Source organism: Leptodactylus fuscus, chromosome 9, assembly GCF_031893055.1.
Source record: "Leptodactylus fuscus isolate aLepFus1 chromosome 9, aLepFus1.hap2, whole genome shotgun sequence".
NCBI classification, from domain to species: Eukaryota; Metazoa; Chordata; class Amphibia; order Anura; family Leptodactylidae; genus Leptodactylus; species Leptodactylus fuscus.
The window spans coordinates 88189040-88206700 of NC_134273.1; the positions used below are offsets into that span (position 1 = coordinate 88189040).

Consider the following 17661-nt stretch of genomic DNA (forward strand, 5'->3'; position numbering starts at 1 on the left):
CACCCCCCTGACCCAGGACAGTGGTAAATGTAATTTCCAGAATCTGTGAGTGTCAGCGCTGGCGCCCCCCGGAGGGGATGTGATGTGAGAAGCCGGAGAGATGACAAGCCGGAGATGAGATGGCGGCTGGAGTGAATGGAGAGCGCGGGGCTTGTAATTGCAGACATCCAGCTCTCCCAGTGATAGATCTGCAGGCGGCCGGCGCTCCCATCTACTCCGCATCTCCTGAGCGCTTTATGTTTCCCTATTTCATGATAATTTACCATTCATAAGAGACGCCATAAGCGCGAATTGGAATTTTATTTTGTAATTTTGTGTAGATGCCAAGTGAAATGTATCAACAATGCCGAGGAACAGAACGCGGCGCAACGGAGGCTCAGCGGCAACCGCGGTATATTAGACGCATCATTCTAAGTCACTGGCTTAAAGCGACCGCTAACAAGAACATACAGGACTGAACCGCCATATACTGCAAGATACTCACTGACTATATCACCCCTAAGCAACATGTTATATATAGATATCATCTACAGAAACATCAGAATCACTGAGTACATACAATACATTGCCCAGTAGGAATGTCCTGTATTATACTCCAGAGCTGCGCTCACTATTCTGCTGGTACAGTCACTGTGTACATACATTACATTACTTATCCTGTATTATACTCCAGAGCTGCGCTCACTATTCTGCTGGTGCAGTCACTGTGTATATACATTATATTACTTATCCTGTATTATACCCCAGAGCTGCGCTCACTATTCTGCTGGTACAGTCACTGTGTACATACATTACATTACTTATCCTGTATTATACCCCAGAGCTGCGCTCACTATTCTGCTGGTGCAGTCACTGTGTACATACATTACATTACTTATCCTGTATTATACTCCAGAGCTGCGCTCACTATTCTGCTGGTGCAGTCACTGTGTACATACATTACATTACTTATCCTGTATTATACTCCAGAGCTGCACTCACTATTCTGCTGGTACAATCACTGTGTACATACATTACATTACTTATCCTGTATTATACTCCAGAGCTGCGCTCACTATTCTGCTGGTGCAGTCACTGTGTACATACATTACATTACTTATCCTGTATTATACTCCAGAGCTGCGCTCACTATTCTGCTGGTACAGTCACTGTGTACATACATTACATTACTTATCCTGTATTATACTCCAGAGCTGCGCTCACTATTCTGCTGTACAGTCACTGTGTACATACATTACATTACTTATCCTGTATTATACTCCAGAGCTGCGCTCACTATTCTGCTGGTACAGTCACTGTGTACATACATTACATTACTTATCCTGTATTATACTCCAGAGCTGCGCTCACTATTCTGCTGGTACAGTCACTGTGTACATACATTACATTACTCATCCTGTATTATACTCCAGAGCTGCGCTCACTATTCTGCTGGTGCAGTCACTGTGTACATACATTACATTACTTATCCTGTATTATACTCCAGAGCTGCGCTCACTATTCTGCTGGTGCAGTCACTGTGTACATACATTACATTACTTATCCTGTATTATACTCCAGAGCTGCACTCACTATTCTGCTGGTACAATCACTGTGTACATACATTACATTACTTATCCTGTATTATACTCCAGAGCTGCGCTCACTATTCTGCTGGTGCAGTCACTGTGTACATACATTACATTACTTATCCTGTATTATACACCAGAGCTGCGCTCACTATTCTGCTGGTACAGTCACTGTGTACATACATTACATTACTTATCCTGTATTATACTCCAGAGCTGCGCTCACTATTCTGCTGTACAGTCACTGTGTACATACATTACATTACTTATCCTGTATTATACTCCAGAGCTGCGCTCACTATTCTGCTGGTACAGTCACTGTGTACATACATTACATTACTTATCCTGTATTATACTCCAGAGCTGCGCTCACTATTCTGCTGGTACAGTCACTGTGTACATACATTACATTACTCATCCTGTATTATACTCCAGAGCTGCGCTCACTATTCTGCTGGTGCAGTCACTGTGTACATACATTACATTACTTATCCTGTATTATACTCCAGAGCTGCGCTCACTATTCTGCTGGTGCAGTCACTGTGTACATACATTACATTACTTCTCCTGTATTATACCCCAGAGCTGCGCTCACTATTCTGCTGGTACAGTCACTGTGTACATACATTACATTACTTCTCCTGTATTATACTCCAGAGCTGTGCTCACTATTCTGCTGGTACAGTCACTGTGTACATACATTACATTACTTATCCTGTATTATACTCCAGAGCTGCGCTCACTATTCTGCTGGTGCAGTCACTGTGTACATACATTACATTACTTCTCATGTATTATACTCCAGAGCTGCGCTCACTATTCTGCTGGTACAGTCACTGTGTACACATGATATAGCTTATACACATACAGTATATACACATGCATGCAGTCACACATATATACAGTGTTGGTCAAAAGTATTGGCACCCCTGCAATTCTGTCAGATAATACTCAGTTTCTTCCAGAAATTCTCTCCAACCATTTTCTAGTGCTGACCTGAAGTGTGTTTTGGGTCCTTGTCCTGCTGGAAGAGCCCTGACCTCTGAGGGAGACCCCGCTTTCTCACACTGGGCCCTACATGATGCTGCACAATGTGTTGGTCGTCTTCAGACTTCATAATGCCATGCACACGGTCAAGCAGTCCAGTGCCAGAGGCAGCAAAGCAACCCCAAACCATCAGGGACCTCCACCATGTCTGACTGTAGGGGGCGTCTTCTTCTCTTTTTCCCTGTAATCTCTATGTTGAGGCCTTTTCCTACTTTTGTCTCCTCTGACCAGAGAACATTCTTCCAGAACGGTTTTGGCTTTCTCAGGTAAGTTTTGGCAAACTCCAGCCTGGCTTCTGTCTGTGGGTAAGAAGTGGGGTCTTCCTGGGTCTCCTACCATACAGTCCCTTCTCATTCAGACGCTGACGCTGGATAGTATGGGGTGACACTGTTGTACCCTCGGACTGCAGAGCAGCTTGGACTTGTTTGGATGTTAGTCGAGGTTCTTTATCTGCCATCCGCACAATCTTGCGGTGAAATCTCTGGTCAATGTTTCTTTTCCGTCCACATCTAGGGAGGTTAGCCACAGGGTCATGGGCTTTACACTTCTGGATGACACTGCGCACGGTAGACACAGGAACATTCAGGGCTTTGGAGATGGACTTGTAGCCTTGACAAGGACACAGGACAGAGGTTGAATCAACGTTAATCCATTTCAACTGACTGCAAGTGTGATTTAGTTATTGCCACCACCTGTTAGGTGCCTCAGGTAAGTAACAGGTGCTGTTAATTACACAAATTAGAGAAGCATCACATGATTTTTTCAACAGTGCCAATACTTTTGTCCTCCCCCTTTTTTATGTTTGCTGTGGAATTATATCCAATTTGGCTTTTTGACAATTCTTTTTGTGGTTTTCCATTGAAGACAAATTAAGTGAAGATAATACCAAAGAGTTTGTGCTTGCAATCATTATCTGGAAGAACAGGAGTATTATCTGACAGAATCGCAGGGGTGCCAATACTTTTGGCCAACACTGTACACCCTCATACACACACTGCACTGTATATTTGCTGACTTCTCTCCGCTCCTCGCCTTCGTCTTGACATTTCCTCCCCTTCATCTCTTACAATCTTGTAGTCAAATTATAAAACTGTTGTATCGCGTCTATAAATGTGTCACCAAATTTCGTCTCTTTACAGCCCTCCCGCCCCTCACCAGGTCCCGGCCGTCGTTATATGTCATTAAAATGTCAGCTTCCTGCGCTCTTTATGAATGTGTCTGTCTGCGATCCGCTGTCTGCCCAGTGATTGATCCGCTCTGTCAGTCTGGGGACGGTTCCGGCAGCGCAGGGCGGCTCATTGTAAACATTGGCGTTATTTAAAGTGGTATCACCTACATGAGTGATCAATGTCTCCTGTCAGTCAGGGAATTAGAGGACACGTCTGGCTGCGTTCCCTCGAATACTTCACTGTCAGATACTTCTCCATAGGACACAGCGACGAGCACAGACTCCGCTACACTGTCTGTTAGAGTCACATCCCCATGTAATGTAGGCTCAAGCTGATGATACCTCCATGCTTTACACTGCAGCGTCACACTGTTAGAGCAGTGAGTAGGGGGTTCCCATATATATATATATATATATATATATATATATATATATATATATATATGGTCTGTCTCTAGCATTGACCTGGAAGAGACAAGGAGTCTTTAGCGTCATACATTGTATCTCCATATAGTGTCTGGAGGGCGATCTCCACATAAGGGTGTACACATGAGGCAGATCTCACAAGACGTTCCCCTGAGATTGTCTCTCGCAGACTGATTATATACAGTCACCACTAGAGGGAGCTCAGGAGCTGACTGCAGACTGATTATATACAATAACCACTAGAGGGAGCTCAGGAACTGACTGCAGACTGATTATATACAGTCACCACTAGAGGGAGCTCAGGAGCTGACTGCAGACTGATTATATACAATCACCACTAGAGGGAGCTCAGGAACTGACTGCAGACTGATTATATACAGTCACCACTAGAGGGAGCTCAGGAGCTGACTGCAGACTGATTATATACAATCACCACTAGAGGGAGCTCAGGAGCTGACCGCAGACTGATTATATACAGTCACCACTAGAGGGAGCTCAGGAGCTGACCGCAGACTGATTATATACAGTCACCACTAGGGGAGCTCAGGAGCTGACTGCACCTTGATTATATACAGTCACCACTAGGGGGAGCTCAGGAGCTGTGTGCAGACTGATTATATACAGTCACCACTAGAGGGAGCTCAGGTGCTGACCGCAGACTGATTATATACAGTCACCACTAGGGGAGCTCAGGAGCTGACCGCAGCCTGATTATATACAGTCACCACTAGAGGGAGCTCAGGAGCTGACCGCAGACTGATTATATACAGTCACCACTAGAGGGAGCTCAGGAGCTGACCGCAGACTGATTATATACAGTCACCACTAGAGGGACCTCAGGAGCTGACCGCAGACTGATTATATACAGTCACCACTAGAGGGAGCTCAGGAGCTGACTGCAGACTGATTATATACATTCACCACTAGGGGGAGCTCAGGAGCTGACCGCAGACTGATTATATACAGTCACCACTAGAGGGAGCTCAGGAGCTGACCGCAGACTGATTATATACAGTCACCACTAGAGGGAGCTCAGGAGCTGACCGCAGACTGATTATATACAGTCACCACTAGAGGGAGCTCAGGAGCTGACTGCAGACTGATTATATACAGTCACCACTAGAGGGAGCTCAGGAGCTGACCGCAGACTGATTATATACAGTCACCACTAGAGGGAGCTCAGGAGCTGACTGCAGACTGATTATATACAGTCACCACTAGAGGGAGCTCAGGAGCTGACTGCAGACTGATTATATACATTCACCACTAGGGGGAGCTCAGGAGCTGACCGCAGACTGATTATATACAGTCACCACTAGGGGGAGCTCAGGAGCTGACTACAGGCTGTGTTTCTATTTGGATCTGAGATACAATAGGTTTCTTTTTTGTAATCCCTCTTAGTAAAATTATAGATAGTTTACCTGCCATGACTCCAATATGTTTCTGAGCTCCCCCTAGTGGTGACTGCAGGCAGAATTTTATAATATAATATTTCTGTGCAGGGGATTTGGAGCTCTGTGTCAGGTAATAAATTCCTACAGAGATATGTAATGAAATGAGTCTGGGCAGAACATCCGACCTCAAGGCCACATGACATGACAAGGCGCACTTCACTTTAAGGCCATCATTGTTGGCATCGTCTGCAGGATTTTAACCATTGCCCTCCTGTATTTCTCGCCCCCGCGGCCCTGGGCACAGTCATCCTCAGCCTCTCTATTTCTGCACATACAGCACAATGTCAGGCGCTGCTTTAATTGACATGTAGAGATTTTTCTCTTTCTTCGGAGTAAGTCGTTTTCCTTCTCCCTCCTCGTATTTCTGCCCGGTGTCATCTCTGGATTTGTGAGATTTCCTTCGGCTCCTTCTTCACATTTACAGAAAGTGTTATCATTACAGGCCGATGTCTCTTCTCCAGCCTCGGATTTATCCGGCCTCTGACACCCGGCGTACTTAGCCACCGCTAATTTATGCTAATACCAGGATGCAATGCACTTGAAAACGCTGCGCACATCCCCCCCAAATCTCCTGGTTAACCCTCTCACTGGGGGTTATATATTACAGTGCTTGGTGGATGAATCTACCCCCTGCAGACCCCTAAAAGTCTCCAATACCCTCCTCACATCATGAACCTGCCCCTGTCACCTGCAGCCTGTCCTCACCATCATCACATCCGTACCCTACAAAATCAGCACACCCCCTCCTGAAATACTCTGTGCTGCTGGGGACCCTGGATTATGTAACTCTCATTCAGTGACCTCCCTTATAACATCAGTACACTCCTCTCCTGAAATACTTTGTGCTGCTGGGAACCCTGGGCTATGTCACTATGAGCCTGTGACCTTTCCTAGAAGATCAGCACACTCCTCTCCTGAAATCCTCTGTGCTGCCCCCAAATCCGGTGCCCACTCATGCATATGGGCCTTAGTCTGTGGATCTATGGGATGCAATGCCGACTCCTATTGGTATAGTCTCAGAGCCCTTGAGATCCCATAGAAGTGTCTGATATTGATTGTGCTCAGATCGAGCTCCAGGTGAAGGTAAACAGGAGAGATTCGCCGCAGCCTCCTCGCACACAGCTGTGTCAGGGCTACGAGTGCGGCGGATACAGTATATAGGACGCACATCTGGGCTGCTCATGGTGTCCCTGTGGGATTCTGCCTTTAACAGGCTTCTTGTGCTCAGCTGATGAATGAAATGAGAGAATCTCAGAGTCTGAGGCGGATTCCCTGGATTGTAACGCTGGGCCCAGATTGGTGACACTAATCCCCATCTCATGAGAAGCTCAAAGGTCTGACGGATACAACAGAATGTCACAGTGAAGACCCCGGACCAGGGAACCGCAGGATGCAAATCTGGAACAATGGGGTGTTGGCGGGGGGTGGTAATAATAATAATAATAATAATAATTGTTACTATTATTCTATATTATCTGTAGTAGTATTTCATAATATTATTTAATTATTCTTATTCTTATATTGTTACAATGTTTCACAGTAATCTCTTATCCCTGTATCTTCTATCTCTGGATCTCTTATCTCTGGATCTCTTATCTCTGGATCTCTTATCTCTGGATCTTCTATCTCTCGATCTCTTATCTCTTGATCACTTATCCCTGTATCTTTTATCTCTGGATCTCTTATCTCTGGATCTCTTATCTCTCGATCACTTATCCCTGTATCTTCTATCTCTGGATCTCTTATCCCTGTATCTTCTATCTCTGGATCTCTTGTCCCTGTATCTTCTATCTCTGGATCTCTTATCTCTGGATCTCTTATCTCTGGATTTCTTATCTCTGGATCTTCTATCCCTGGATCTCTTATCTCTCGATCTCTTACCCCTGTATCTTCTATCTCTGGATCTCTTACCCCTGTATCTTCTATCTCTGGATCTCTTATCTCTGGATCTCTTATCTCTGGATCTCTTATCTCTGGATCTATTATCCCTGTATCTTCTATCTCTGGATCTCTTATCTCTGGATCTTTTATCTCTGAATCTCTTATCCCTGTATCTTCTACCTCTGGATCTCTTATCTCTGAATCTCTTATCCCTGTATCTTCTATCTCTGGATCTTGTGGGGAGAAATAATTTATTTTATAATTGGCAGATATTTGCTTTTCTTTTGTATAAACCTTCTGCAGACCTTGGAGAGATTTTACTGTTCTACATATTACATTAGTATTCATCTCCATTGGGTGAATATTTGCCAGAGTCACTTTTGGTGAATTTTGGAGAATAAGGTAAATTCACATGTAGCAGTTTTGTCCATTCATCTACATGAATCTGTCTTCTTGCTAATAGGGTTAGACTGACCGCCAATGGATCTGATATGGGGCCAAGTTCTCTCTTGATAATGGAAGTCCTGTAGGGTCAATAAGGTCCAACAGTCACATCCATGTAATTCAGGAGTGGGTAAGGACGGTGTTGAGGTTCTAGAGGTGTAGAGATTATGGCGTGGGGACGCCCAGGGTCAAGTGTTCTGGAGGAAGGACCCAAGGAGCAAAATCTGACACTCAAGGGTGCATGCACATGATCAGAAGTATTTGCAAATTTCAATGTCAAAAAACTGATCTGTAATCCATTAGTATTAAAGTCAACTAGAAATTCTATATCTCCTGCACATGATGTCAATGTCAAAATCTGCACAAAACTCTGCTTGTACTTGAAAATTCCCACCAAAAATCCCCCAAATCCATGAATATACAGGCATGATATTAGTGCAGTAAATCCTGATGTGTGCATGTACCCTAAGGAATCTTCAGTGACCGGCTATCCTGCAACATTGTATCCATTACAAGAAATGATGTCCTTAAGAGGTTACATTGTATCTCATCGACTGGATTTCTGTACTTTACAAAGTCAATCAATGTAATAAGATGGATGGGGCCGTCACATGATGCATCACATCTGTCCTGTGACACAGCGGAGCGCCGAGCACCTGGTGACCTCTCCATACCCCGCTATCTGCTCCAGCGTTCTGGTTCTTTGACTATTCATGCTAAAGAAATATGGCTCCCCAGACAGCGCCATGGAAAGGACAATGTCCCCCAAGGATCACTTTAAAATCCGTCCAAAAAGGCAAAAAGGCAATTTGAGCGAGGACGCAGGAAGCATTAGCAGTTAGAGGGAAGCCAGAGGACACCTGTAGAGTCATAATCCGCTCCTGCTTGGATTTTATAGGCCTTGAACTTTCATGATGACTTCTTTCTTCTGCGATTTCTTCAACATTTTTAACCCTTGCAAGTCTAGAACAGTTTTATTCAAAAGCTCAGAGAATAGACCTGGGTATAAAATATTAAATCTGGTCAATCAGATATAAAATATATAGGTAAAGGGATGTTCAGCCTCTGATTTTACAGATATGGTGGATTATTTGCTTTGCGGAGTTTGCTATAGATGCTTTGCAAAGGTTTAATCTGAAAACCTTCATAAATCTCTGATTCCTTAGCAGATTCTTTCTAGTTCCTGTGGTTGAGGTTTTACAGACCCTTGTACACTTGTATAGTACATTGATGTGTGTCTGTGGGCAGAATATACAAATCTTTTGGGACCGAGAAAACAAGTCCAGGAGGAATAACCAGTAACTGCAGAGACTTACAGAAAAGACAGACCTGGCTGAGACATCGACAAGGGTCACAACTTCAGTTATTCCCTATGGAGAGAGCTGCAGGTATTTATAAGGTTGCTTCTTCTGCATTACTTACAAGGTCACTTGATATATTGTTTTTTCCAGAAGGAGCCATTGAAGTTCCTCTGTGACCAGAAATGACTCCAAAGAAATTTGCAGTAATTGTCACTGACTGCATAACCAAGCATGCACGGCCATATTGTGCCTCTGAGCAACCTCGGAGCAGAAGTCTATGAGACGTTACTGGATTTCTGTTCGCCTCTGATTTCATACACAGGAATACACAGGGAAGGGGTTGACTATGGCTCTGTAGTACAAGCTCAGTACATATGGGTCGGCTCTGTACATGAGGCATAACACATGCTCACAACACGTCTTCAATTGGACCCAGTGCAAAATGGCAGGAACTTTCATTCTGAATCTTTTATAAAGTTTTTCACAGCTGGGAATGTTCAGTCAAAACAAAGGTATCACCATTTAGTCTGAAGAATGAAGAAGAATTGGAAGTAACAGCTATAAGCCAATCCTTGAAAGAGAATTGTATAGACACAGGGTCAAAACATGTATAAGATATAACCTGTCTGTACAGGATTCTGTGTATTGCTGAGCATTAGGATGAGCCAAGTTATAAAGAGCATGAAATAAAATGGACACAGATGACAGAACATGGCGGAACATCAGCTGTTAGTGAGAATCTCAAACGTCACCCTGATTGCGCTGATACAATGTATGAACTGCACAGATACAATGTATGAACTGAACCATAGCTAATATCCTATTAATATTATAAATGTGAAAGTTTGTGAGTTTGGATGTTTGTGGGTTTGTGTGTTCGGATGTTTGTTAGTCAATCACGGAAAACCCACTTGACCGATTTGGCTGAAATTTTCCACAAACATAGTTAATACACCCCATTGCGCAATAGGCTACTTTTCGTCACAATAGCGCACATATGTTTTTGCCTGGACCCCCACAAACCCCAAACTCACATCACTATCTCTGCAATCTCACACACTTTGGACCCCGATTTGGCTGAAATTTTCCACAAACATAGTCCCTACACTCGATTGCGCAATAGGCTACTTTTCGTCACAATAGCGCACATACGTTTTTCCCAGGACCCTTTGGATGTTCGGATCTTTGGCGGTCAATCACACAAAAACCGCTCCACCGATTTGGCTGAAATTTTCCACAAACATAGTCCCTACACTCGATTGCGCAATAGGCTACTTTTCGTCACAATAGCGCACATACGTTTTTCCCAGGACCCCCACAAAACCCAAACTCACATCACTATCTCTGCAATCTCACACACTTTGGACCATAGCAAGCCACAAAATTCATATTACCCCCTACAGCAGAGGTCAGCAACCCCTGGCACACATGCCAAGAGTGGCACTCCTGCCATATTTCACTGGCATGCCAGCAGCACAGGACCTGCAAGAGTTAAATAAAGTCTCTGCTAGAGCTCAAGCATAAGGACACTCCCCTTTGCCAGATGTGCAGGAAACCCAGGGGGTGGAGCTTAATCGCTCAGGGCTCTGCCTGCTATAGTGATAGCTCCTGCCAAAGCTGCTAGCAAACTGAAAGTAAGAAACACACAGCTCCCTTCCTTTACTTCCTATTCTCATTAATGTCAGGCATTTGGGGTTATTAGTTTAGTGTTAGTAACTCCATGTACCTCACATTAATAGGAATAAACCCCATCATGTCCCTCATATTAACCCCTGTGTGCCTCATATAAAGATTACTAATATGTGAGACATATGGAGGGACTAATGAAAGACCTCAGTAATGAAGATACTTAATTATTACCTCCAAGTCTCTCACATATCAGTAACTAGAGATGAGCGAGTACTGTTGGGATCAGCCGATCCGAACAGCACTCTCCATAGAAATGAATGGATGCACCTGGTACTTCCGCTTGGACGTAGCCAGCGCGCTTAACCCCCCGCGTGCCGGCTACGTCCATTCATTTCTATGCGAGCGTGCTGTTCGGATCGGCTGATCCCAACAGTACTCGCTCATCTCTATCAGTAACTCTTACACTGGGGTTAATGTGAGGGACATGATGGGGTTAATTGCTATTAATAAGAGGCACATGGAGTTACTAAACTGTCATGCACAGGGCCAGACTTTATGTTGCTTGCTCAAGAGTATCCTGTGCCCAAAACTTACATGTACTGGCGCAAAATAACAAATCATACAATGTCGTATATCAAAGTATATTAACCTGAAATCCCTCTGTCCCAAAGTCACTATGTACAGTTTATACCAACACCGTATAGCGGCTGAAATACAAATTACATTCAACACAAAAGTCTCATGTGCTCTCAGAATTACAGCAACAACAAGATACACAGTTACATTTTATATCCCATACCTTATACACAGTACGAAAACCTTACCCGCGCCTGTATATACCCACTTCTACAATCACCGCAGACGAAGTCGCGGGTACCAGCTAGTAATGTATAAATTGCACTGATACAATGTATGAACTGAACCATAGCGGATACAATGTATGAACTGCACTGATACAATGTATGACCTACACAATAACTGATACAATGTATGAACTGCACTGATACAATGTATGAACTGCACTGATACAATGTATGAATTGCACTGATACAATGTATGACCTACACAATAACTGATACAATATATGAACTGCACTGATACAATGTATGACCTACACCATAACTGATACAATGTATGAACTGCACTGTTACAATGTATGACCTACACCATAACTGATACAATGTATGAACTGCACTGATACAATGTATGACCTACACAATAACTGATACAATGTATGAACTGCACTGATACAATGTATGACCTACACAATAACTGATACAATGTATGACCTACACCATAACTGATACAATGTATGAACTGCACTGTTACAATGTATGACCTACACAATAACTGATATAATGTATGAACTGCACTGATACAATGAATCTATAAACTGCACCATCACTGATACAATGTATGAACTGCACTGATACAATATATGACCTACACCATAGCTGATACAATGTATGAACTGCACTGATACAATGAATCTATAAACTGCACCATCACTGATATAATGTATGAACTGCACTGATACAATGTATGACCTACACAATAACTGATACAATGTATGAACTGCACTGATACAATGTATGACCTACACAATAACTGATACAATGTATGACCTACACCATAACTGATATAATGTATGAACTGCACTGATACAATGAATCTATAAACTGCACCATCACTGATACAATGTATGAACTGCACTGATACAATATATGACCTACACCATAGCTGATACAATGTATGAACTGCACTGATACAATGAATCTATAAACTGCACCATCACTGATATAATGTATGAACTGCACTGATACAATGTATGATCTGCACCATTACTAATACAATGTATGACCTGCGCTTGCACTGATACAATCTACGAACTGTCCCATCACTGATACAATGTAACAAACTATGAGAACATGAGTGAGATTTGTGTTGCAGATGTAGTTTGCTCACGGCTCCTGGACCGCCCCCCCCCCATCCCCATGCAGACAGGGCCCCCACCTATTACCTGTCATCTACAATATTTCACACTTCTCATGTGGCAAAGGGGTTTAGGGCCTTCTCAGGACCTCCTGAGCAGCCAGAATAGCTGTACAGATGACCCCATCCCCTCGTACAATGTTATCTCCCTCCCTAGGCCTTTATTGTCTCTTTTGGAAAAATAAAATTGCTTGTTAGGGGCCTCGAAGAATTTTTTTTCCCCAGGGTCACCCTGAGTCTGAAAAGGTTGGTAAATATTGTTCTACACCGACACATAGTAACAAACCCTCAGCTATGAATTAGAATGGGTTTTCACTTTCTATATAGTAATGAGTTTGTCTCTATCCACCAACAGCAAGCAGAGATCCTGCAACGTGTCAGGAATTGTAATACAAAGTCTATCAGAAAGTTGCAGAACTTTTCCAGATTCAGGGATGAGACGATATTTATATAATCTCCTTTATATTGAACCAACTCCTAATAAATCCAGGATGCAGCGGAACGCACTATCCATTATCAGTCATTACCGTTACGGTTTGTTTGCTCTCTGTGAGTTGTAATGAGTTAAGAGACGTCAATCAAATCCTCCTACTGAAGCGAAGAGAATCCCAGGAAGACGCTGCAGGAGATCGGGGGTTAAAAGGAGGCAGCTGAGGATATGTAGTCTAAACAGGGATCAGAAGTGCCAAACAATCCCAGTAATGGCCGCCTCCAACCTCCTCCAGGTGCCAGCGGGAGGTCCTTCTCCAGAGCTGCCACCTGGTGCCAGCGGGAGGTCCTTCTCCAGAACTGCCACCTGGTACCAGCAGGAGGTCCTTCTCTAGAGCCGACACCTGGTACCAGCAGGAGGTCCTTCTCCAGAACCGCCACCTGGTGCCAGCGGGAGGTCCTTCTCCAGAACCTTAACCTGGTGCCAGCGGGAGGTCCTTCTCCAGAACCGCCACCTGGTGCCAGCGGGAGGTCCTTCTCCAGAACCTTAACCTGGTGCCAGCAGGAGGTCCTTCTCCAGAACCTTAACCTGGTGCCAGCGGGAGGTCCTTCTCCAGAACCGCCACCTGGTGCCAGCGGGAGGTCCTTCTCCAGAACCTTAACCTGGTGCCAGCGGGAGGTCCTTCTCCAGAACCTTAACCTGGTGCCAGAGGGAGGTCCTTCTCTAGAGCCGACACCTGGTACCAGCAGGAGGTCCTTCTCCAGAGCCACCACCTGGTACCTGCAGGAGGTCCTTCTCCAGAGCCGCCACCTGGTGCCAGCGGGAGGTCCTTCTCCAGAACCGCCACCTGGTGCCAGCGGGAGGTCCTTCTCCAGAACCGCCACCTGGTGCCAGCGGGAGGTCCTTCTCCAGAACCGCCACCTGGTGCCAGCAGGAGGTCCTTCTCCAGAACCGCCACCTGGTGCCAGCGGGAGGTCCTTCTCCAGAACCGCCACCTGGTGCCAGCGGGAGGTCCTTCTCCAGAACCTTAACCTGGTGCCAGCGGGAGGTCCTTCTCCAGAACCTTAACCTGGTGCCAGAGGGAGGTCCTTCTCTAGAGCCGACACCTGGTACCAGCAGGAGGTCCTTCTCCAGAGCCACCACCTGGTACCTGCAGGAGGTCCTTCTCCAGAGCCACCACCTGGTACCTGCAGGAGGTCCTTCTCCAGAGCCGCCACCTAATGCCATCCTCAGAAGCGTCTCCTCACTTCATTAGATCATTACAAGCCGATTCCCGCGTGCTTGTGATCTCCGGTCGGAGTGCCACCAGTTCACCTCTGCTCCTGCGCCAGTCCCCGCCGCCGTCTCCCGCCTCGTCTGATTCCCTTTTGAAGTAAATACGACTGAGCGCTCGGCGCCTTTGATTTCTGTATCAGAAACATGTGCACGAAATTGGCAAAGAAATGATTAATTTGTCTGAAATTCCCCAATTAGAGAACGTTTCCAGGACGCCTCCATAGATTCCCGCCGCTCGCTGGTGATTATCACATTTTATATTACAAATATTTGATGTGTTCAGGTTTTTATTTAAATTATGTTATTTTCTGTGTCTGTCCCTAATGATGTGCGTTGCAGAGCTCCGCTACGGTATAGGGCCTATCCTCATACTGCAACATCATGAATAGAATGCTAAGACTACAGTAAAAACTGACACCGCTTACAGTTGTGCCTAAGAGTGGACACAGACAGCTGGGGGCGCTCCAACAATAAATTCCAGGGTGGAGGGGGTGTCACTGGTGACCCTGCAGTGAAAACAACCCAAGCCAGGACAGCGCCCCCTACTGGATCCACCGACTTCTAACCACTCCATTTTGGCTTCATCCCTATGCGATACCTTGGCATCTTGGGGCCTGATTTTTGCACCGGTGGCTAGTGGGCTTCTCCATATGTCTATCAGAGTTCCACTTTAAGATCAGGACCCCCCATTCTGCAAAATGACCAAGTTAACCCTTGAACCCCTGGCGGCCTCTCAGCAGATACATCTTAGCGGTGTCTTCTGTTACTGAATAATTAAGAATTAATTGGACTGTTTGGACTCTGAGCAATTAAAGTCCAGTTTACCGTCAAGGCGGCGCGCGCCCTCCGAGGGCGAATCCGGGAAGTCATTAGGCAGGAAAGCAGGTCAGGTGTTCCCATAGACTTTCATGTAATGTTCCCCAAGACGCCAATGTCCTCGTGAAACCTGCCCCAGATTTCTCCATGTCCTATTTCCTTTCATGAAAGTTAATGGTTGTGAACCCTGGCGGCAGGTCCTGGCGAGGCGCAAGGCTTTCATCTCCACGCCTCGGCCTCGCCGCCTTCCCACGACGCTTCGCTGGCGTTACAAATGCGCTGTAGATTTTTATTTGATTAACTCCTGTTAAATTTAAGGGATTCTTATCCCTGCAAATAAAGCCTGATCGCAGCCTCTTATTCAAGCAAGGCGTCTTCCCGGCCACGGCCATTAAACTAAATCAAACTTGTCAAGCAGGTATATTGAACGCAGCTAATCGGGAGGGGGAGGGGGCACGTGGACGCCGGAAAGCAAACCTACCCGCCGCACTGTACAGTGGGTGAAATATGGTGTTTTATAATCTGTACAGTCACTTAATGCCTGGAGCCCGATCCTCCTATCGCCCAGACAATAAACGGCTGCGGGCGCCGAGCACTTAGAGAACATCCGCAGATGGAAGAAAACGGACACTTCTTGTAAGATTTACTTCCTTACATTCCATTGCAATTGTTACCCAAGTGCTTTGCAGCCATTATGGTTTTATTAAAGGCATGGTATAATTAAAGGGTTTCCAATGTGCAATTGAGTAGAACCCAATGTGGGGGAGGGGAGAAATATATATACGTGACATGGTCACATAACCTTATTACCATCGTTGTTTGCAGGCCATGGCTGAGCTCAGGAGTTTATATACTCTACTCCCTTGGCTGATCTCTATATCCATTGGTATAGTCAGTATAAGAAGCCACGCCTCGTTATTTGATCAAATCCCTCCCCCGAGGAGCCCACCTACTCCTACCAGCATTCTATATCTTCCAGATATTGTAGATTAATGGAAAGTTCTAGGAACAATCCACAAACCCTGCACGGTTTAGCTATATATATATATATATATATATATATATATATATTTTTTTTTTTTATTGAGTCAATATATAGGAGTGACCCCCAAGTGACCCAATCTGATGACACGGCGGGGGCCCATTCAGTAATAAATATCATAAACCTGTTCCATATACCAAGTATGAAAGCGATTGTCTCTGATGACATAACACAGTCCCCAGGGCGGTCCGCTCCTCACATGGGGTCCTGCACACTGCACCCCATAAACAGCCAATATGGCAGAGAGAAGCCATGGCTGCTGCACTAGAGATGACAGTATTACGGGACTATTTGAGGCCCCCAGAATGAGAGCCTGTTGTACAGGGCAGATCCCCATTCTGGCTCACAGAGTAGGGCCCTGATAGGGAGACCCCCCACAATGGTGTCCATATGCCCAATTAGGGTACAGTAATAGAGAAGTAGAGGTGCCTCGTCCATCATCTTTGGAGAGGAGGTGGCCCCTCTCCCCAAGACAGTAACGGGGACATCTAGAAGGAGCTGAGTGTTCACAGTATGAAGGAGAATGGAGACCTCGGCCCTTAAACGCCACAATCTCCCTTTAATTCAACCCAGTTTAATGTATCAATAATATATTAACAATGTATCAATATTGTATCACAGGATTAACCCCATAGTGCCAGGCCTCTCCAGCCTTGTAGCTTCTGTGCACACTCCGGCCATCACCCCACATGGGGCATTAGGTGGGATACGCTGACTTTGCCCCCATCGCTTTGTCCCTGGAGTGTTTTTTTACTTTCCGCTGATATTTTGGGATTTCGGTTTTGCTCCCTTCAGTCTGCAGTATAAATGCCTGATGACGGCCATAAGATAGAGAAAGAGAAAAATCGACTCCTTCACCCATAAATAAATGTTCGGATGAGCGCACTTAAGCTGAGGGAGTAGAAATATTGATCAAGAAGGAATATCTGCGGTGATAAGTTACCGCTCCGGATCTGCGAGCCCAGACTGGACGGCTACAGAGGGGATGTCACCGCTTTTGGCAATGAAAGGGTTGGTGGCGTTGCGGGGTCTCCTGGGGGTCTGGTATACTCATAATTCACACTCAGGTGGATTCTCCTTATTGTGTCTGACTGTTGGCGGCTGTGACATGACAGAGGATTATCTGCCGGAGACTGCGGAGACGGAGTGTGGGCTTCTGCGCTCAGGACAGATGTAATTGATGACGAT

General features: G+C 45.2%; 1 protein-coding gene across 1 annotated transcript in view; it reads right to left on the reverse strand.

Annotated features, from left to right (window-relative positions):
• Positions 1–17661, reverse strand: part of GRM7 (glutamate metabotropic receptor 7) — a 301873-nt gene that overhangs the window by 178174 nt on the left and 106038 nt on the right. The gene's annotated exons all lie outside the window — the stretch shown is intronic.